General features: G+C 39.6%; 1 protein-coding gene across 1 annotated transcript in view; it reads left to right on the top strand.

Annotated features, from left to right (window-relative positions):
- ARHGEF38 (Rho guanine nucleotide exchange factor 38) overlaps nucleotides 1-21,802 on the top strand; it is a gene marked incomplete at both ends in the record, with an annotated part of 165,444 nt that overhangs the window by 28,790 nt on the left and 114,852 nt on the right. The window lies entirely within an intron of this gene.

The following is a 21,802-nucleotide window of genomic DNA, read 5'->3' as shown; positions in this document are numbered from 1 at the left end:
ACATCATTAAATTCATACCTCTTGTGTCAAGTAGAGAAATACCCTAGTCCTTCCGCATAGCCAAAGAAACTGTAGTGTAGCCAGGTACAGTGATGCATGCCTGTAATCCCAGTACTTGGGAAGCTGCAACAGGAGAATGGAAAGTTCAAAGCTGACCTGAGCAATTTAGAGAGACCTCGTCTCAAAATTAAAAATAAAATAGGAATGGGGTGTAGCTCAGAGGTCAGAGTCAGAATGATCCTGGGTTCAACCCCCATTACCACTACCACCAAAAAAAAAAAAGAAAGAAAGAAAGAAAGAAAAGAAAAAAGAGAAAGAGAAGGAGGAGAAGGAAGCTATACAGCTATACTCTATAATATGGGGGAAGGAAATTCACATTTTCCCACTTTGGCATTTCTGTGTTCTTCCTTGTATTTTCATGAAACTGGTAACAAAAATAAAGCAACAGGTTTTTGGTTGGCTAGGAACAAAGAACTTAATTCAATGTTAATCATAGGCTTAGAAGAAAAAAATATGTGAGACCCTCATACATATTGAGAGCTCAATTAAACTTATGACTATTTCACTAAGTAAAATTTAGCATAGAAATTAGCCTGAATTAGCCTGAATATAAAGTGAGCTTTTCCTCTTTGGTGAGATAGGCAACAGACAAAACTTTATGTGTTTATAAGCTAATCACTCTCCCCTTTAATCAAGGCCTTTTCAAAAAAAAATTTATAGGGCATCAGAGTAAAGATCCAAGAATGTTTACATTAGAATGAAGGTACACACACATGCGCACACACACGCATGCACATGCACACAATACACACACAGTCATTGCATCTATTCATCTATTCAATACTTAATAAGTGCTAGGTACATGATTGGCACTATTCTAAGCATTGAGGCTCCATCCATCTTTTTTTTTTTTTTTTTTTTTTTAGTACTGGGGATGGAACCCAGGGGCTTTCTACCTCCAAGCTACATCCCAGCTCTATTTTTTTTTAATACTTTATTTTGAAACAGGGTCTCACTGAGTTGCAAAGAGCCTCACTAAGTAGCTGAGGCTGTCCGCAAACTATGATGCTCCTGTCTCAGCCTCCTGAATGCTGGGATTACAACCATGCGCCACCATGCCAGCTATGTCCCATCCATCTTGATCATCAGTTTGTCAATCTTCTGATCCATGATGTCCAATTTCTTGCTAACCAGAGCAGGTTCAATAGTTTATTGATGTGCTCAATATAGCCTTTGAGACATCTTTCTTCAGAAATCAGGCATATCAGGTATCTCTAGAGCTTCAGAGGTACCTGTTGAGACACTCTGGGCACAGCAGCTTGGAAGAGATCTTCTGGGTGGAAGAGATCAACCTCAACAGTAGGATTCCTATGAGAGTCACAGACCTCCCTTGAATAGATTTTGATAGTAGATATAGTGAATTTCCTGACAGTGCATTGACTTGCCTAACAAAGACAAAAGGAGGCACTTCAGACGTCCGAGGTGAGCTTTAAGCAGGAGAAGATGGGCACCCTGAGTCCTGGAGCTGTTGATGGGGTTTACTTTTTAGTGCAGAAAAGAAGAAGTCTGACAATAAAAAAATAAACAAGTAAAATTAAAGCATATTCCAGAGTGTGAAGTACAGCTAAGAAAAGTACAGCAGGGAGAAAGATAAAGCATGAAAACAGAGCTTTAGCTCTTCTGTTTCAAAGATGGGCAGCAGAAGATGAAGACTTTTCCCTGGGGGACACTGGAGCCAAGACTTGGAGAAGGTTCATAGATGCTACAGGCAAAATGGAAAATGAAAGAAAAAACTCTAAGAAATGATAGTCTAACTGCTGAGGTTGCAAGTGGCCCTCAGATACAAGTCGAGACTTCCGGGAAGATGGCGACCGAGAAAAGCGGGGCTTAAGAGCCCTGCTAACAACAAATATCCATTACCACAAAATCAGCGCCTTTCAAAGCCAGAAAACAACATAACCAGAGAAACAAAAAAAAATCACCAGGCTCCAGAGAGAAAGCGGACTGAGAACAGAGCCACAGAGGAGATCCTCAAGCCCGAGGACGCGGCAGACGCGGCAGCAGCGCCATACTGCCGGCGAATTCACGGGACGGCCACAGCAAGCCGAGGGGAGCCGCTGCGGAACAGCCAGGCGGGATTTCTCGGCGCAGAGGACATCTAAAGCTCCCAGTGTCTGAGCTCAACACACGCTGCAGGGATTCAGAGTGGAAATCAAAACCAAGAAAAAAAAAAACGCCAGCCCAACAGCCGAGGGCGTAGCAGCGGCGCCATATTGCCACCGGTGGCAGCAGCACCGAATTCACTACAGCTACATCTGCGTACTCAAGAACAGTGAGTCAAATTGTGGGCCACAGAGGAGAAATCACAGTACTGTACTCACTGGGACTTGACCCAGTGGGAGAGGGGCGGTGGCAGTGATATCACACCATAGGAGAACGTGCAAACTGGCACACCCCACGGTCTAAAGCAGCCTCTATCGACTCTCTGGGTCGGAGACTCTGTGATACAACCCAGTAAAGGAGTAGTGGGGTCTGAGATACTACTGACTCGAGATCCAGAGCACCTTAAGTGAAGTCATAGTGACCCAAGGGAAGAACCCAGAGAAGGCACAAACTTCCGAAATCATGGGAAAGAGGAATAATACTGGAGCAATGAATGCCCACAACCCCACAACATCAGAACCCGATAAAACAGAAAATCAGAGATTTCTAGAAGATCAAATCAGGAAAATAACTGTAGAAATAATAGAGGTGCTTTGAAAAGAACTCAGAGAGAGCCAAAAAGAGATAAAGGATGCAATTAATGAAGTAAAGGCCTCAATTCAAAGCACAAACAACCGATTAGAACACATGGAGAACAGAATCTCGCTCTTAGAAGATGATCATTCCAAAAATGAATGCATAGTTTCTAATCTAAGAAAAAATATCTGACAGCAGGAATCTGATATTGAAGAAATATGGGCCCATTTTAAGAGAGCTAACCTAAGAATAATTGGAATAGAGGAGGGAAAAGAAAGTGAAACCAAAGGGATCAACAAGCTCTTCAAGGAAGTAATAGCAGAAAATTTTCCAGACATAGAGCAAGAGGTCGATACACAGGTCCAGGAAACTTATAGAACTCCCTTTAGACAGGATCGGAGAAGAGGATCCCCACGCCACATAATTGTCAAAATGACCAATGTGGAAGCCAAGCAGAGAATCTTAAAGGCAACAAAAACAAAGGGCCAAGTGACATTCAGAGGCAAACCAATTAGAATCACTCCAGACTTCCCAAACCAAGTCATGAGAGCCAGAAGGGCTTGGAGTAACATATTCCAAACTCTGAAAGAAAACAACTTCCAGCCAAAAATTTCCTACCCAGCAAAACTTTCTATCAAATTAGATGGAAAAATAAGAAGCTTCCATGACAAACAGAAACTGAAGGAATTTATGTCTTCAAAACCAGCACTAGAGAAAATACTCAAAGAGATTAACTACAAAGAAGAAATAGGTAACACACATCAGAACTAGAGAAACAAGATTTTCCATCCAACAGACAACTATGATTGGTTATCTGTGGAGATTCATTATTTATGTTAGTCTGTTACCTATCTCTAAAGGGTATTGTTTGCCTTTATTGTTGTTAATTTTTAGGATTTCTAGTTGGAATATTAATATACCTTCAGATATAGCATTTGGAAATATTTTATCACATTCTATTAGTAACTGTTAACTCTGTTTACATTGTCTTTGGATATACAATATCTTTTTTATTTTTTAAGGAGTTTGTATACTCTTCTGTTGCCTGTGCCATTGAAATCATAACCAAGAAATCACTGCCAAGTTCAATGTTGTGAGGTTTTATGACCCAGATTTTCTCCTAAAAGTTTATAGTCTTAAGATTTATATTTAGGTCTTTTATCTATTTTGAGTTAATATTTGTATATGGGATTAGGTAAGGGTCCAATTTTATTCTTTTCCATGTAATTATTATGTTTCAACAATATTTAGTTAAAAGATTATTATTTCTACCACCAAATGTTCATGGAAACCTTGTCAAAAATAACGACAATATAGGGAAGAATTTAGGTCTAGGCTTTTATTTAACTCCAATGGTTTATATATCTGCCTTTAGAATAGTACTACACTGTTTCAATTATTGTAGCTTTATATGGTTTGAAATCAGAAAATATATATCTTCTAGCTTTGTTCTTTTTCAAGATTGATGTGGGTACCTAGAGTCCATATTCCATATTAGGATAGATTTTTTTTCCTGAAAAATAAATATATTAATATATGATAGTTTCACCTAAAAAATAGAAAAAAATAGATTCTCTGGTAAGAAAGAAAGCAAAAAGAAATATTGAAATGTTATCTTTAAGTCATCAAAAGCTTGGTATCAGACAAATGAAACTGTTATGTGAGATTATCATTTTTAATTTTGGATAAATTGCTATAATACTAGATGTCAACTACTAAGCCAAGCATAGGAGGGGTGGATAGGGAGAGAACGGGGTGGGGATCGGGTGGGGGCTGACTGGGCGATGTGTGCATGTATGTCTACAAAAGTTTGTATCCCACTATGATGTATGAATACAGTGCACCAATTAAAAATAAATATGAAAAAAAAAGATACAAGTCGAGCCATATAGGAAATAAAGTAGTACACTGATCATAAATTCCATTGCTCAAAGAAAATTGCTATTAACGGGGTTAGGAACATCCTTTCAGGCATTTTTTGGACACATATATATGTACACACAGAAAAAACCCCACATATTTACATAACAGTCAAAATTACACATGCTATTTTAACATAATTGTTCCACTCAACAATATATTATATGGATTTTTTCGTAATATATCTGTTTTTCTGCTATTATTTATGGTGAGATATACTTATTTTGGAAGTGTTTATCCCTTTATTTCTTTCAAATAAGTCCCTAGAAATGGAATTGCTAGACCAAGACTATATATTTAAGATTTTGATTTAAAAAATTGCCAACTGCAATTTTTTTTGCAGTTGATGTCATTCTAATTTTCACTCTCAATGAAATGCTGATTTTATAAATGTTCCTTTAGCTTATTCTTCAAATATCTTTTTATATATTGATTAGCCTTTTGTATTTTTAAATCTTTTTATATCCTTGTCTTCTTTCTTTTTTAAAAAATATGGTTTATCTCTTATTATCTTGTAAGACCATTTTGTATACCAAGGATATTCTTTTTCTATCCCACATGTCCCAAATAATTTTACCAGTTTGTATTTTGCTTTCAACCCTTGTTTTAGATACATGATTATTTTGTTTATGCCATGTTCAGGTAGTTGAATATATCCAATTTTATTGATTATGGGTTTAGTATTTTAACGTGTCCAAATAATTAGAGAAATATTGCTAGCCATTTATTGCAATACCAATTATTCAATTTCTCCCCAAGACTTAACAGCATTCAAAGGACTTTTGTTTCTTAGTGCAGAACTCTTCCTGGAGCAAAAAATCCTATCTAAACTATCTAACCTATAAATTAGATTGAGGGAATCTTGACACAAAATTTGGTTTTGGGTTTTAGATGGTGTATAAAGAATAATGGCAAAGCAGGCTTGGTGACCATTTCCTTCTCAGGAAGCTGTCTTTATAAAGTTTAACCCCTCATGAATTCTTATTGATTACTTGCTATGTGTCAGGCCTTCAGGAACCTCATTAGTATTCTCATTCAATCCTTTCTTAGTTCCCAAGTCAGAAGGTAACCACCAACCTTCTGAAAACCTGGATATTTCTTATGAATTCTGTTAAAATAGAAATAATAATATTCATGGCCATGATAAAAATGTGCTCTCTTGTGTAACTACCAAGTACATAAAAATATTTTTGGCCAGGTGTGGTGGCGCACGCTTGTGATTCCCGCACTTGGGAGGCAGAGACAGGAGGATCACGCAGGTTCAAAGCCAGCGCGCTGGCTTAAGAGACCCTGTTTCCAAATAAAAATATAAAAATAGGTCTGATGTAGTAGCCCAGATGTAGAAAGGTTTCCAGGAGCCCCAGTACCACATATATATATATATATATATATATATATATATATATATATATATATATATATATATATTGGTGTGTTTTATTTCATATAAACTACCTGTAGCTGATATAACCTTTAGTCTGGCAGATAATAATTATTAATAAAATGTTTATGTATTTATTAACTTATTGATTTTAAATGCACATGGTATCAGACTCTACCAGTATCTATCTTTCCTTGTAATATAGTCCTATCTGTCAGTATCTGTCCTTTGAGAAATTGAGAACCTACCCCAATGTCTTCATGTCTTCATATTGCTTTTCTCCCCCCCCCCCTCTCCCCTTCTTTTTCAATAACTCTTTTTTTGTGTGTGGTACTGAGGGTAGAACCCAAGGACATTCTGCCTCCAAGATACACCCCCAGCCCTATTTCTTATTCTTTATTTTTAAACAGGGTCTCACAGAGTTGCAGAGGGCCTCACTAAGCATCTGAGGCTGTCCACGAACTGAGATCCTTCTGTCTCAGCCTCCCAAATGCTGGGATTACAAGCGTGCACCACCACGCCCAGCTTCTTTCTCAGTAATTCTGACATCATTCTTAGGTGATTTTAATTATGGCACAAATGGTCCACGTGACATGGGCTTCCCAGTTTCTTGGTTTGTTCATACCCAGTCATCTTTCTTCAATCCCATCTCAGCCACTCCAGCTCACCCTAGAACTTATCACTGTTAACTTCATCCTTCCCCTTAAAATCAGAATGTCAAGATTATTCTTCTCTAGTCCTCACTCCTATCTTTTCCTGCTCTTTCTGGCCCCTGTCTATGATGATTTTTGGATGCCACCTGGATCTCCAAGCCATTGGCCTTCTGACCTCTGCACTGCTCACCATCTCACAGCTGTTGAGTTTCCCATGGGTCTTTCACTGTAGTCACTCTGTCGAAAGCCAGCTAGTCCACTCGGGGCGCGAGTTTGCTCGCGGTCGAGAGTCTCAGTAAAGATGGGGAAAGATAGAGTGACGTACTACAGATTCTTATCTGTAGCGGTTCTTTCCTAGGAAAATAATCCTATGATCGGCACTTTTGAAAAAGAACCTGACATGGATCAATGCTTCTTGTGCAATTGAACACTTTATTTTGAACACAAGATTTTTTATATATTCCCCTTTCCCAGTGAGTTTCTAGTAAAAAAAAAAATGCAAAACACCCAAGGTACAAAAGGGAGATACACATGCAGATTACCAACCCTGAACAAGACAAAAGTAAGGCCTGGGATATCCCAGGTCTTTGTGATTGAGATCAGTCCCATTATCTCAGGTGGGTCTTGTGCTCCAGAGCCCAGCCCCCTTTGGCCTTGCAGCTGCAGAGGCTTCTATTTGGCTAAAAGTCACACCCAAAATCACTTGAAGAGTCCAGTTTGTTTTTAAGAGTTTTCTTTAACCCTTTCGGAGCTCTCATTCCTAGGGCTTAGTCCAATGTCCTCCTTTATCTAAAATGGGGGACGAAGTCCGAGATTCCAGCTTTCATATAGTTATCGTAAGAAAAATCCGTGTTCCTTTATGATGATTTAGGGAATTTTGATGAATGTCTGCTGGATTTTGTCTGCAATACTATCCACTGTCTGAAAACTTGAACAAACTCATGACACAGTTTAGCAGGTAAACACCAAGAAATAACACGAAGTCTTTAGATTTAGTTGTCAGATATATTTCTCTAGCAGCTGAGCATTTTTCCTCAAATGATAGGCTTATCTCTCACAGTCCTGATCTTTCACCACCGGAGCAATTTCATGTGGAGAGTTAAAAGAATCATTACTAAAAGAATAATAGTTATGAAAGAATATCTAAGAGTGGAGAATACTTTTGGCCAGCGACCACACCTTCTCTCGGGGCTTATTTCTCTCATTGAGAATCACCTATGGACTGCATGAATAAGAATGCAGATGCCGAGAGGGCGTGGCTGCAGCTGGTATCTGCATCACTCCTTGCATCTGACCTTGATTTCCTTTTCTCCTTTTCTTTCCACTTATCCCCCTGAAAAATCCTACCTTGGTGAGGTTCAACTTTCTGTCTACTTTACACCTTTACTCATGCAGCTAATCTAATCTCTTAAAATTTAACACCACTTTCTTTGCCTCGGCCTCCCAGTAATGTCTCTTAGGGGATTCTTTCACATCTTTTCTCTCATACCTCAAATACTCTTCCTTCTTAATTCTCAGCCAATGTTCTCTTCCATCGCTTCACTGAGAAAGTAGACACAATAGAGAAGACGCACACATCTCAACACCAAATTGACCAAACAATATGCACCTCTGCCCATGTAACCTGCCTTTCTTCTATTTAAAAACCAATAGTTTTGCTTCCAGTGAAGGATGACCTCTCTAATAATGCAGCAGATCCTATTGTCTCAGATTGCCTCAAGGATTTTATTCTTGCCTGTATCCTGTCTTCTGCATAATTAATTTTATCTTCAGGATTGGATCATTATCATCCCCTTTATCTTTATAAAAGCAAAAAAAAATCTTGGTAAAAAGTTATCTATATTTTCTCTTTTAAAATTAAATATAAACTAGTTAACACATACAAAAGCATATATGACTAAAACGTGTTTCAAAATAAGCGCACATCACCACAAATTTGTCCCTGTGATGAGCTGGTGATTAATATAAAAAAATCCTAGTACTTGAGAGACTTTGGTAGGAGGATCACAGGTTTGAGGCCTCAGAAACTTAGCAAGAGCATCAGCATCTTAGTGAAACCCTTTTTTTTGTTGTTCATAGGAATCTTTATTTTTTATTTTATTTTTTTAATTGGTACACTGTATTCATACATCATAGTGGGATACATACTTTTGTAGACATACATGCACACATTGCCCAGTCAGCCCCCACCCGATCCCTACCCCATTCTCTCCCTATCCCTCCCTCCCATGCTTGGCTTAGTAGTTGACATCTAGTATTATAGCAATTTATCAAAAATTAAAACTGATAATCTCACATAACCGTTCCAGTTGTCTGATACCAAGCTTTTGATGACTTAAAGATAACATTTCATTATTCCTTTTTGCTTTCTTTCTTACCAGAGAATCTATTTTTTCTATTTTTTAGGTGAAACTATCATATATTTATATATTTATTTTTCAGAAAAAAAATCTATCCTAATATGGAATATGGACTCTAGGTACCCAAAACAATCTTGAAAAAGAACAAAGCTAGAAGATGTATATTTTCTGATTTCAAACCATATAAAGCTACAATAATTGAAACAGTGTAGTACTATTCTAAAGGCAGATATATAAACCATTGGAGTTAAATAAAAGCCTAGAGCTAAATTTTTCCCTATATTGTCAAGTTATTTTTGACAAGGTTTCCACGAACATTTGGTGGTAGGAATAATAATCTTTTAACTAAATATTGTTGAAAAATAATAATTACATGGAAAAGAATAAAATTGGACCCTTACCTAATCCCATATACAAATATTAACTCAAAATAGATAAAAGACCTAAATATAAATCTTAAGACTATAAACTTTTAGGAAAATATGGGTCATAAAACCTCACAACATTGAACTTGGCAGTGATTTCTTGGATATGATTTCAGTGGCACAGGCAACAGAAGAGTATACAATCTCCCTAAAAAATAAAAAAAAAATATTGTATATCCAAAGACAATGTAAACAGAGTTAAAAGTTACTAATAGAATGGGATAAAATATTTCCAAATGCTATATCTGAAGGCATATTAATATTCCAACTAGAAATCCTAAAAATTAACAACAATAAAGGCAAACAATACCCTTTAGAGATAGGTAAAAGACTAACATAAGTAATGAATCTCCACAGATAACCAATCTTACTTGTCTGTTGGATGGAAAGTCTTGTTTCTCTAGTTCTGATGTGTGTTACCTATTTCTTCTTTGTAGTTAATCTCTTTGAGTATTTTCTCTAGTGCTGGTTTTGAAGACATAAATTCCTTCAGTTTCTGTTTGTCATGGAAGCTTCTTATTTCTCCATCTAATTTGATAGAAAGTTTTGCTGGGTAGGAAATATTTGGCTGGAAGTTGTTTTCTTTCAAAATTGGGAATATGTTACTCCAAGCCCTTCTGGCTCTCATAACTTGGTTTGGGAAGTCTGGAGTGATTCTAATTGGTTTGCCTCTGAATGTCACTTGGCCCTTTGCTTTTGTTGCCTTTAAGATTCTCTGCTTGGCTTCCACATTGCTCATTTTGACAATTATGTGGCGTGGGGATCCTCTTCTCCGATCCTGTCTAAAGGGAGTTCTATAAGTTTCCTGGATCTGTGTATCAACCTCTTGCTCTATGTCTGGAAAATTTTCTGCTATTACTTCCTTGAAGAGCTTGTTGATCCCTTTGGTTTCACTTTCTTTTCCCTCCTCTATTCCAATTATTCTTAGGTTAGCTCTCTTAAAATGGACCCATATTTCTTCAATATCAGATTCCTGCTGTCGGATATTTTTTCCTAGATTAGAAACTATGTGTTCATTTTTGGAATTATCATCTTCTAAGAGCGAGATTCTGTTCTCCATGTGGTCTAATCGGATGTTTGTGCTTGGAATTGAGGCCTTTACTTCATTAATTGCATCCTTTATCTCTTTTTGGCTCTCTCTGAGTTCTTTTCAAAGCACCTCTATTATTTCTACAGCTATTTTCCTGATTTGATCTTCTAGAAATCTCTGATTTTCTGTTTTATCGGGTTCTGATGTTGTGGGGTTGTGAGCATTCATTGCTCCAGTATTATTCCTCTTTCCCATGATTTCGGAAGTTTGTGCCTTCTCTGGGTTCTTCCCTTGGGTCACTATGACTTCACTTAAGGTGTTCTGGATCTCGAGTCAGTAGTATCTCAGACCCCACTACTCCTTTACTGGGTTGTATCACAGAGTCTCCGACCCAGAGAGTCGATAGAGGCTGCTTTAGACTGTGGGGGGTGCCAGGTTGCACGTTCTCCTATGGTGTGATATCTCTGCCACCACCCCTCCCCCACTGGGTCAAGTCCCAGGGAGTACAGTACTGTGATTTCTCCTCTGTGGCCCACAATTTGACTCACTGTTCTTGAGTACGCAGATGTAGCTGTACTGAATTCGGTGAATTCGGTGCTATTGCCGCCGGTGGCAATATGGCGCTGCTGCTACGCCCTCGGCTATGGGACTGGCTTTTTTTTTTTCTTGGTTTTGATTTCCACTCTGAATTCCTGCAGCGTGTGCTGAGCTCAGCCACTGGGAGCTTTAGATGCCCTCTGCGCCGAGAAATCCCGCCTGGCTGTTCCGCAGCGGCTCCCCTCGGCTTGCTGTGGCCGTCCCGTGGATTCGCCGGTGCCGCCAGCAGTATTGCACTGCTGCCGCGTCCTCGGGCGTGAAGCCACGTCCTTGGGCGTGAGGATCTCCTCTGTGGCTCTGTTCTCAGTCCGCTTTCTCTCTGGAGCCTGGTGATTTTTTTTTGTTTCTCTGGTGATGTTGTTTTCTGGCTTTGAAAGGCGCTGATTTTGTGGTAATGGAGATTTGTTGTTAGCGGGGCTCTTAAGCCCCGCTTTTCTCGGTCGCCATCTTCCCAGAAATCCATGAGCTTTCAGTGAAACCCTTTTTTTAAATATACAAAAAATAAGATAGAGCTAGAGGTATAGCTCACAGGTAAAACATTTCTGGGTTTTATCCCCAGCAAACACACACACACACACATACACACACACACACACACACACTCACACTACATATATAAGAAAACGCCTTTCCTTGAATTCAGAGCCCATATTTGTACTCAATGAAGTAAGAAATGTATTTCTATGTAGCTATTTGTTACATAGGTTAGTCACACTGTCTCCACTGATAGAAATATCCTTGTTGGGCTATACTTGTATATATTGCCGGAGCCAGCTGGCAAGAGTAGGGGTTCTGAAGTGAGGTGTGAGGATGAAGAGTTTTTAACGCTAACGTGGGGGAGCCGCCAGCCTACTATCTCTATTGGTCGACCCCTGTTCGTGGGTCAATATTTCCTACGGGTCGACGTCTATGCCTGGGTCAGGATTCTCTATTGTGCGGACACTCCTGGCCAACGCAGCTTCTGGGTCAATCTCGTCTTTATTGCGCCGACACCGACCTTGTTTTTCCAGAGGTATTTATACACAGCTACAGGTCAATCAACATTCTCGTGCTACCACCACCAGAATACAATAAAGACCACTACAAAACACATCATTACAGATAGGCACATCAGTACCCTCGTGTCATCACCACCTGATCTTCTCCCAGACCTCCTTGAACTTTCCATAACCCCAAACCTTGTTGACTCTAGGTGAAAGACAATCAGCTGAGTCAGAGACACCAATCTAGGGGATGGCCCTAATGGCTCCCAACAATTCCCCCTTTTTTACTATATTTAAAGAAAACTGTGTCTGTCTTAGGTTGTCTCCTTTTCCTATCAAGGATTACCCGTCTTTGGATAATACAGAGCTAAGTTGTATATCCTGTCTTAGGTTTCCTCGTCCCGAGGAAATCTTACCCATCATTGACTACCAGCCTCTTAAATGGGGGTACACTTCAAAGGTAAATTGTGCACTTCTACTGAAAAACTGTTCTCACTTTGTCCTGTGACCACACTTTGTCCCGAGTCTCTAATAAACAAGGTATTGGGAATATCATGTAACATAGGTATTTCAGCAAGACATTTTCTCCAGTTAACACAATGCTTTTTACATGTTGAATCAGAGTTACAGAGTAAACGAGTCATTAGTAGGCTAACATTTTTATCTCCTTTCCCTGGGTAACCAGGGCCCCACAAGACCAAACCTTCAATAGCACATTTACTATCAGTCTTTGTCCAAAATAATCAAAAGTACCAATTCTTTGTCCAAAATAATACTATCAGTCTTTGTACTATCAATTCTCTGTCCAAAATATCAGTCTCTGTACTTGTCTGCAATATCACAGGTGTCAACTGTAGACATCCCATCTTCCCGACATTTTTACCAGTTCTTTGTTCAGCATAACCAAAAGTTTCCGCAATGGGTGCTAAATTCAAAGCAAGAAGTCCCAGCAATCGCGAGTTGTTACTGAAGACAGTGATCTCCTGCTGCTCCTAAATAGCTGGATGATGTATGGGATGATCTGGAACATATGCTCATATTTCAGTCATCAGCTTTAATCTGAGTCTTCTATCTTTCAGTCATCAGCATTAATCCAAGAGTCTTCTATCTTTGCTTGATCCATTTCCCTTCATGGTGACACTACTTCGTCCTAACAACAATCCTACTGTCCCTTTAGGTAACAGACCATAAACACCAGTAGGAAGGGCTTGCATTCCCATTTCAGAAGTTAATACTGTGTAGGTGGAGGCACAGAGGTCCAATCCTGTGCTGCCTGGGGTTGCTCGGAATAAGTCCTGAATGGTTTGTTTTGTTGGCAGTTGTTCTGCTGTGGTACAGCTGTCTGAAGTGCCCCATAACATTGTTGCTGCGGGGCCTGAGGCGGGCCCCTCCTTCCGTTTCCCAACAGGAACTGATTCCCATGCTCATCAGTCCTTGATTTACATTCCTTAGCCCAATGCTTCCCTCTTCTACATCGAGGGCATAAGCCTGGCTCTTGTCTATTACTAGCACTCTGCCTCTGTGGACAGTTAACTAAATGACCATTTTGCCTATACCCATAGCTTTTAACCATATTATTCTTAGGTCCCAATTTATGTTGTTGGAAAAGGATTTCTTGTACAGTTTTCCCTTGTAATGCTGCAGCCATAGCTAGTCCCTGTGTATATGCAGGTCCTATATCGGAACATAGTCGAATATAATCAGACAGGTCTCCTTTCTTTCTAAAAGGGTGTAAGGCAGCTTGACAAACAGCATTAGCATTCTCAAAGGCTAATTGCTTTACAAGCAACAGCCCTGCTTCACTGTCGCCACCTATCAATCGACTAGCAGTTTGTAATAACCTGGCTACAAACTCCTGATATGGCTCATCTGGTTCTTGTCTTATTTTTGAAAGATCTTCTGTTTGTTTTTCTGAAGAAGGTAACTTGTTCCATGCTCGACGCGCAGCAGCATTGGTCTGAGCATAAGAAGCTAGACTAAATTTTAATTGCTGAGCAGTCTCCCTAAATTGTCCTTTTCCTGCTATCAAAATATATGGGTATTCCTTGAGCTATGTTCAAATCTGCTGTGGATTGGCATTGTTCTGCAAATTCAGACTTCCACAATAAAAAATCACCCCTGATAAACAAGCTCAGGCTGTTTCCAATCAGAAGGACACAAAGCCTCCATAGAGAGAGATTCTAACATGGCTTGAGTAAAAGGTGCTGTTGGTCCATATTGAGCACAAGCTGTTTTTAATTCTTTTAATTGTTTGAAAGGAAAAGGCCTATGTCCTCTAATAACACCTCCTTGACTGTCACGATTTTCAGTAACTGGATTGTTTGAAAAGAAAGGGTCTATGTCTTGTAATAACACCTCCTTGACCCAGTTCTGTCAGCATCTAAGAATTCTAATAGCACTTCCTTAACCATCAGGGTCTTCAGTATCTGGGAAAACTCTAAATCCCCTAGTATCTTCTCCGTTTTTTGCAGCCCGATTTATTGCTGCTTGAAGTGGTGAAATTAAAGAAAACAACTCATCTCTATGGTACTGAGCAGCAGATTCTTCCTTAGGAAGCTTAACACAAAGCATATCTTCTAACATATATGCAAAAAACAAAAAACTAATTTTTGACCCATTGTATATTATATTTTTTGACCCATTGGATTTTTACAAATCTTACATTAGGAACTAATCTTCTGACTTATCCTCTATTACTATTTATACGTTAGGCGCCTTTATTTTCTATCTTAGTTTCTTCATTTTCTATCTTAGTTTTTCTTCATTTTCTATCTTAGTTTCTTTCTTCATTTTCTATCTTAGTTTCTTTCTTCATTTGCTGGCTTAGTTTCTTTTGCTCAAAGCTTTACTTTAGTGACCGATTATATATTACAAAATTCCCACGTTTCACCGCTACCAAAAATCTTTTGAGTGCACTCCTTTTTTATTCAGTGGTGTCCTTCATGGGATCCTCAGTTTCAGAATTTGTCCCCATACGGGCCACCACCTGCCAGAGCCAGCCGGCAAGAGTAGGGGTTCTGAAGTGAGGTATGAGGATGAAGAGTTTTTAACCCTAACGTGGGGGAGCCACCAGCCTACTATCTCTACTGGTCGACCCCTGTTCGTGGGTCAATATTTCCTATGGGTCGACAACTATGCCTGGGTCAGGATTCTCTATTGCGCGGACACTCCTGGCCAATGCAGCTTCTAGGTCAATCTCGTCTTTATTGCGCCAACACCGACCTTGTTTTTCCAGAGGTATTTATACACAGCTACAGGTCAATCAACATTCTCGTGCTACCACCACCAGAATACAATAAAGACCACTACAAAACACATCATTACAGATAGGCACATCAGTACCCTCGTGTCATCACCACCTGATCTTCTCCCAGACCTCCTTGAACCTTCCATAACCCCAAACCTTGTTGACTCTGGGCAAAGGACAGTCAGCTGAGTCAGAGACACCAATCTAGGGGAAGGCCCTAATGGCTCCCAACAATATATATGTTCTGTAATTTTAATTTTTGTTTGTGTTTTTATTTTCTGCTGTTGCTTTTCTTGTTTTCTGCTCCCAATGTACCTTTTCTTTCTTTCTTTCTTTCTTTCTTTCTTTCTTTCTTTCTTTCTTTCTTTCTTTTCTTTCTTTCTTTCTGCAGGTCTGGGATGGAACCCAAGGGACATTCGACCCCTGATCTATACTCCCTGCCCTATTTTTTATTCTTTATTTTGAAACAGGGTCTCACTAAGTTGCGGAGGGCCTCACTAAGCAGCTGAGGCTGTCCACGAATGGCGGTCCTCCTGTCTCAGCCTCCCGAATGCTGGGATTACAAGCGTGCGCCACCACGCCCAGCCCAAAGTAGCTTTTATAACCAGTTCTCAGAATAGGTGACTCAGGCCATGTCATCTAGAGCATTTCCACAGTGGTGACATTTGTGGCGACCTACTTGGCATGTTTAACGTTTGTTCTCAATGCTTTGCAATTATGGTTCTCACAATTCTTGCTTGCATTTCCTGCATGTAGGTTGTTTACAGCAGTGGATTTTCACTCTTGGTACTTGGTACTTACTCTCTGTGCTTAGGCACCTTCAGCATTTTGTCTTCCTCCGGGTGGAATTCAGCTTCATCCTAGCAGTCTGATTCTCCTCACCACTAATGCTGTAAAAGCAAGTCTTTAAGGTTCCTCTGAATTCTCACATCAGTTCTGCCTTTTCCCTGCTTCTTTATACTCTTAGTCTTTGACTAAATAAGTGCTCAGGAACTTGTATGACTTATAAACATTTTTATTATAAGGCAGAGGTGGCTAACTGATGATGCTGGTTTATTAGTGCTGCCTCTTCAACGCTCATTAGCTCCTTCACATCCTCTCTTCCCTCCTAACCGTTTAAATGCCAAGGCCTACGCGTACGACCCACCTGTCATCAGTTAGTATCAAAATATGTAAACTAACACACGCAGTTTTCAGGTAACCATGGGAACAGTCTGCAAACCATGTTCAGTTACACCCGAGGCAACGTAAGTAAATATTTTACATGTATATGTCAGGCTGGGGGAGATGTTGGGACGTCATCTGATCCCTCGTCTCTTCTTTGTGCAAACTCAAACTTAGAAACTCCCAGGATAAATAATAAAACAGTTTATGTAAGTGAAGACTGGAAAAAGGGAGCTGGGCGTGGTGGCACATGCTTGTAATCCCAGCATTTGGGAGGCCGAGACAGGAGGATTGGGCAGGTTCAAAGCCAGCCTCAGCCACTTAGTGAGGCCCTTTGCAACTCAGTGAGACCCTGTTTCAAAGTAAAATATAAAAAATAGGGCTGGGAGTGTTGCTCAGCGGTAGAATGCCCCCTGGGTTGCATTCTCAGCTGAAAAGAAAAAATGTTGAAAACTGAGCACTAGATGTATCTGGCTTATCAGAGTGAATTTGTGTGAATGAATCGTCAAAATGAACGGCCAGATCCAGCCCTTGACTGACAAATGTGTGACAGTCGTGGTTAGAAACCTTCATCTTCACTTGAAGACCTTTCTACAAGCAGGCCCTTGCCTAATTGCAACTGCCAAACTCAGAAGTTGCATCACCTTGAGCAGCAGCATTGTGAGAGGTTTGGCGAAGAAGGCAAAAGTACCCACAACATTCAGTGTTGAAACACTCAGTGGGAAAACGAGTTCTTGTTATTTATAATCCAAGTAGGGTTCTAAGAGGGACCCCATGTTTTTTGGCAGTGGGTCAAAATAAATAAAACTAGAGTGAGCTAACCTAAGGATGGCTGAAGAGTTTATGTGTAATTACAAGAAGGTGATTTTAAAAAGCAGTTAGAGGAATTGAAATGCATATTTTATTTTTGGTTTTCAATAACTTTTTAACTTCTAAAATTCACACAATGCAAAAGGACTGAAGATCTCAATTGGGTTATAGTGTCTTTCAGCTACTCAGTTTCCTTCTCTAAAGGCAACCAGCATTAACAGTGTCTTTTTGCTCTTCAAAAACTCTTCTGTTTGTAGCAGATGGTTTGAATGCCCACTTGGTAGATTTTTATTTATGCAATAGAAAAGTTATGTGTATTGGCTCTCTCATATGTGGTATAATTGCGTGCATTATGCTTAAAATATTGTGTTTTCTCGAAAATGGTAAAAAAAAAAATCTATAGTTTGGTACTGGCAAGAGCTCATTGGAATTTTCAGTTAAAATTTGGATATGCTAGATGGCAACAATTTTGTAAACAATTTCCATTAGAAGAATAATAGAAGAATCACCTCTTGTCCTGCCACCTGGAAATAAGCACCACATTTCAGTGTGCAATTTAGGCATATCCAGACACACTCAATCACTTCCTGAGATTAGAATTTTATCATGAATACTATTTTAAACCTTTTTCCCATGAGAATATATTTACATAATTATTTTGTCATACATATAAAATATTAGTTGAAAAATAAAATATTTTCTCTTATTTACTAAGGAACCATAAGTCTGAGGGGAATGTAACACTCCTTCTGGATTGAGAGATACCATTTCAATGGTGTAAACCAGTGTTACCACAGACAGTAGGTTAGCAGTGGGTTGTTAAAGTGTGGTGATGGAAGAGACTAGGTCAAGCAATTGTTCTGTGTGTCATGTATTAATGTCACACGCACTGTATTGAAATCCTACCAAAACTTTCCCTTGGGGTCCAAACTGAGAAGAGCACAGAAGAGAGAGAGAGAGTTAGAGAGGGCAAACCTTTAACTTGCCCCTCTTCAAAGGGCAAGGGAGGGAAGGTGCTAAGGAACCTGTGGAATTCAGAGTCCTGCCTCTGCCACCCAAGTGAAGGTGCCGTTACTTCAGCTATTATGCCAACCCTGACAGAGAAGGTTTCAAGACTCGTCAATTCTTTAAGAGCAGGGTGTAGACCAAAATGAGAATACACAACACAAAATACACAACAAAAATAAAGGAGGCAAAGATATGAAGTGCACTACAATAATGAAAAATATACTTCTAATATAAAACAATAAAAATGTGTATATAACAAAATGGTAGCCATAGTCAAGTTGATGTCCTATGAATTTTAAGCTATATTAACTACATTTTAGTTCAGTAGATGACCTTTATATTCCTCTGAGATTGCTGTGTTTTAATGGCTCCTTCCTCCTCAGAGTGAGTGTTCTAAGCAGACTTAGATTGTGGTAAACAACAAAAACATGATCTCAGTCATTCCAAGAGTGTTTATTACAATTGTGACTGAGACAGGTTCTTTATTTGTTAATACTGCATGCGAACTTCATATAATTTAAGGTATTTTAGTGAAGAAAGACAGAAAGATGAGTACAACCTAGAAAGCAGGTTGGACAGTCCAATTACTCCAGAACTCAGCTGGTTGTGTTGGGGTCTCAGGTCCAGGTCCATTGTGAGTCTGGTCCAGGTCTTCAGGACTAACCTTAACCAGTGCTCTGCCAGAACCAAAGGTGAGGACTTGCCTGAAGGCTGCCAGCACTGCCAGTCAGGTCAGCGTTCAGCCTCTTTATCGGTGGTCCAAATGACAACATGGAGAGTTTTCTTGGCAGAAGAAGCAGTGAGTTTTCAGCCTCAGGTGCTGACAAGTATAGGCCTCAGGTTGCTAGAGACTCCACTTGGTTGTCACCGTATTACAGCTGGGTGGCCAGCACTGTGCCTATCAGGCTGGGGCTTTGTGCCTTGTGCCTGGTAACTGTGTGTTGTCCCTGAGACCCTAGGGGTGTTGAGTTACACTTGCGTATTGTGCATCATGTGTGAGCCATGCCCATTTGTGCTTTGGAATTAAGTCTCTCTTTGGTTTTGGTGGAAACCTTTTTAAGAAATATGCCCTCCATACAGTGAGTCATCAGTGTCCTATAGAAAGAGGATTACAGAGCTTCAGCACAGGTCCTGGGAATCTCCTCGCATTCCATTTGTTGCTCTGTTTTCCAAGCCTTCATTAGCTGGTTGGGCATCCCTGGTATATGTCAAAAGCTGGGATAAGTATGGGCATGGTGGCACATGCCTGTAATACCAGGACTTGGGAGGCTGAGACAGGAGAATAATAGGCTCAAGGCCACACTCAGGAACTCAGCAAGGCCTCAGCACCTTAGTGAGACCCTGTTTTAAAATTTAAAAATTAAAAAATAAAATAGGGCTAGAGGTGTAGCTCAGAGGTAGAATGCCCCTGGGTTCAATTCCCAATACTAAAAAAAAAATCAGAAAAGGAAAGCTGGGTTATACCTCTGTATCCAGTGTCTGGCTGAATTGTGATGTGAATGATGCCCCAGAAGTAACACAGTGCACAGTGGCTTTGCAGCACCTGCCAGGGCTTGCCTGGATTGCTGTTTTAGTGTTGTTCCTTGGAAGCCCTCTTTAGGATGACCCTCAGTTTTGTCTTCTTGATTGACAATGTGGTAATATCCTAAAAAATCCATTGTAAGTTTAAATATCATAGGTTGAAAGTGCATTTAATATACCTAGCCTCTGAACATCATAGCTTAGCAACAGAGTATTGGTTGTTTAGCACCAAGATAGTATGGCTGCCTGGGAGCTAAGGCTCACTGCTCTGCCCAGTTTCTTAACAGAGTATTGTATTGTATATTGCTGTCCTGAGAAAAGATAAAAATGCAAAATTTGAAGTATAGTTTCTACAGAATGAGCATCGCTTTCACACTATTACCAACTTGAAAAATTGTTGAACCACTTGTAGGTTGAGACTATAAATGGAATAACAAAATATAAACTCTGGCTTCTTTTGCCTATAGGTCAGCAATTTAATCAGAATTCTCACTGCCGTGACCCCCAAACCTGATGACAACTTAGAGGAAGGAATATTTATTTGCTCACAGTTTTGGAGATTTCAGGGATCCAGTTTGTGTTAGGCCAGGTGAAGTCCTTGGAGATCAGGGCATGGCACAGGGAACAAAAAGAGGACAAGGGCTCTATTCTCTTTTCATGGAAAGAGAAGAGGAAGAGGGACCATATATAACCTCCAAGCCAACACTCCCAGGGACCCCTCCTCAGCTATCAAGTCTTGCCTTCAACATGGCTGCCTGATCTACATGAGGTCTTGGGGGACATTCTAAATCTAAACTATTATAGTCAAAGTTCTGTGCTTGAGATTCATTGATGTGATTATGGATATCAGTAATTTGTTCTTTTTAAAATAATAGTCATTTTTAAAGCAGGTTTACAGTAAGACTGAGGGGAGGGTACAGAGAATTCCTATTATGCTCCTTGTGCCCATACAGGCACAACAGCCCCTGCTGCCAACATTCTGCACCTCAGTGGTGTTTTGTTAAAACTGAAGAACCTACATTCATACTTCATTATTACCTGAACTCCATAGTTTACAATGGAATTTACTCTGATTTTGTACATCCTGTGGTTTCTGACGTATGCATGCATAATGACATGTATCCTCTAGTGTTGTATCATACAGAACAATTTTAATGCCCTAAAGTCCTTTGTACCGTTCTTATTCATCCTACCCTCCCCCAACCACTGATAACCACTAATCTTTTTAGTACCTCTGTAATTTTGCCTTTTCTAGAATGTAAAGACTTTATTTTCTCCACCCCCAAATTGGAATGCCAGTATTTATTATATAATCTGGACCATTTTTCTTTCATTATAAGGTCAGATATTTAAAGTCATGTTAGAAAAGTAAAAACAAAAACTTCAACCAAATTTTCCTTTCTTTAAAAAACTTTGTTTTTTGGAACTTCCTACATGTTGGAGAAAATTATAGTTGTGAGATGTTAAAATTTCAAAATTTTTTGGTAAATGATGCCAACACCATAATGGCTGCAGGAACACATGTGACTCCTCTCAGCACTGACACTGAGTCATTCTACTTCACTTCCCTCCCCACTCCCCCCAGGATGGACTCTTTGGGTTTGTCTTTTTGCAAGGCCTACAGTTTACCATCAGTTTGGGTTCAGAGTTAGTTGAGTATGAAAGTGATACATCAATATTCTAGTATGTGAAACTCCTATTTATGGGAAGGAAATACCTTATCTTTGCTTGTTCAGCATGTCTTAGCTCAAAAAATGATTTTTTTCTTATCCTGGTATTAAAGCTTTCTGACAGAAACCCTCTTCCTCGTTACATTTATAAGTACCTCTCCTAAGCTCCATTTCAGAGAAATTTTAGTACTCCCTAATTATTATAATCTGTAGTCCAGATCAGAACCTGCAGGACCAAGTAAGGAGATAAATGAATGCATTTCTCCACTCAGGGAAGAGGTTAGAATGCTCAGA

This window comes from Muscardinus avellanarius (genome assembly GCF_963383645.1).
Source record: "Muscardinus avellanarius genome assembly, chromosome: 6".
Taxonomy (NCBI): Eukaryota; Metazoa; Chordata; class Mammalia; order Rodentia; family Gliridae; genus Muscardinus; species Muscardinus avellanarius.
This window is presented reverse-complemented; position numbering and strand designations above follow the sequence as displayed.